We start from the raw sequence: 2,431 nt of genomic DNA, 5'->3' as shown, positions 1-2,431 counted from the left end.
CTTTTAAAACCGTCTTTATATAAAAGTAAAAATTTACAATAACAACGGTCATCTACAAACGTGGTAGTTGTGTTCGCATTTATTATAAAAATGCCACCGCCAATCATTCTAAGACGGTTGTTTAGAACCGTCTTAGAATTACCGATGTAGATTGTGTCTTTTTTAGTAGTGATAGGAAATAACCGTCTTAAAAATCTTTGTCAGTGTTACTTTCTAAGACGGTTAATAGGAAATAACCGTCTTTGAAAGCTTGTTAGACATGACTTTCAAATACGGTTAATAGCAAATAAATGTCTTAGAAAGTCATGTCTGACAGGACTTTTTAAGACGGTTAATAAAAAATAATTGTCTTTGAAAGTTTTGTCAGACATGACTTTTTAAGACGACACTACTACAAAGTAGGCTTTTTTTTACATCGGTTAAAAGTAGCTTTTTACATCGGTTTTGACCCGATGTTGTAGCCAGCGATGTTGAAACATCGTCGTCCTACTACGACGGTTCAACGACCGATGTAGAATGGCTTGGGTTCCACTACGGGTGTCGACCCAAACCCGATGTAGAGTGCTGACAATTCCACATCGGTTATTAGGTAAACCCGATGTAGAAAGCTGATGATTCTACATTGGTTATCCTGATAATCAATGTAGAAGGTCAACTTTCTACATCGGGTTTCCTAATAACCGATGTAGAATCGTCAGCTTTCTACATCGGGTTTGGCTGTCACGCGTTGTAGAATGTTACCCATGGTAAATAATTCTACATCAGTTATTGGTATAACCGATGTACAATTGTTAAATCATTCTACATCAGTTTTCTGTATAACCGATGTAGGATAATTTTTTTGCTTTTTATTTATGAATGGCAATAACAATATATTCAAATATAATTTTTTTTTCTTGACGCTCATACTTTAACCTGGTTAGATTTCTACACCTTAGATGTCCCAAACTCATGTTCTAATGTTTCACCTTCTATTTTCAAACATGAAGCCAACCAAATTCACATCACTTATTTAAACAATAATTACAATCAATTATATATATATATATATATATATATATATATATATATATATATATATATATAATAAAACAAAGTTTCTACTTACATGTTGAAGCAGCCCTGGCACTTAACATCCTACAACAAATAATCAAAACTTGAGAAAAGCTCCAAATAGGACTTTTATATATAAAGAAACGCACGAGGCTTGCCATTTACAAGATTCCTAGTGCACTAGTATTAAATCTAATAGAAAGAAAGAAGCTTAATTTGAGGGGTACTAACTAATAATCCATTATTGAACAACGTGAGCTTAGTCTGTCTCATTATTTGAGGGGTACTTACCTTATGCAGGCTGGTAGGCATGGTATATTATCATATATGACATCAGCTGATCAGCATGTATTAGCCATAGCATATTTGTAATAGAAAAAGTAATGTGTCATAACATTTTAAACTTACAGACAGATTAATTCTTTAATATGGCATAACACCTCTCTTGTACCTTTCCAATTGTCTCTGGACTTATTGCACGCTTGGGAAAATAGCTTATTTAAGTCCTTATATAATTATAAAAGCTTTTTTCCATGAGAACTTATATCATAAGAGCTTAATTCAATAAACTTATTTTGATGAGCAAGAAGGAATTTATAGAAGGGCCATAAGCCATTATCATAAGCTTAACCACACATCTACAATTTTAAATTTAAGAGTTCATACAATAATTGATAAGAGAAGCTCAAGAAAGCTCTATGAAAGTTCTTCCAAATGCCCTCTTAATCATTTTGATCTTTGAATTTCATGTTATAAGCACTTTATCAACAATTTGTATTTTCCTAATGACAAAATAATTCAAACAACCAAATTAGAAAACTGTGTGGACTGAAGAATCCCTTCTTTCATCTAGGCTTAATTCATCAAAGCAAGTAGTGCAAGAGCACATTTACTAAAGCTTATGGTTCAAAGGAAATAATCTTCTATAATCAATATAGACATTAAATTAAAACAAGTGGCATAACTTTCCATGAGAACCTTCACCCATAAAAGAAGCTGAGTCAAAGTTGTTTGTAGCTGCTACAATCTCTTCTAGTGAGAAAGCTCGATAAGGAGGCAGACCAATTGTTCTGAACTTCATTGTTTGAGATATATACCCTTTAGCTGCTACAATCTCTTCTATTCATATTTAGAGTTTAACTTTATCCTATGTTCAACAAATCAATACATTTTAGCAAAAAAAAATATTAAGAGTAAATTACACTGAGAAACCAAAGTGATGACAAATAAGCAATCTTACCCGGCAATGGATCCCATATGCCAAGAGAAACCAAAGTGAGGAATTTCAAACTTGGAAGCCTAACCAATGTTGTGACAAAGGAATCTATTGAGAAATTTCTAGGGAGGAGTAGAGCTCTTGTTTCACCAACTATGTGCA

Source organism: Glycine soja, chromosome 15 (genome assembly GCF_004193775.1).
Source record: "Glycine soja cultivar W05 chromosome 15, ASM419377v2, whole genome shotgun sequence".
NCBI lineage: Eukaryota > Viridiplantae > Streptophyta > Magnoliopsida > Fabales > Fabaceae > Glycine > Glycine soja.
Note: the sequence above shows the minus strand (reverse complement) of the source record.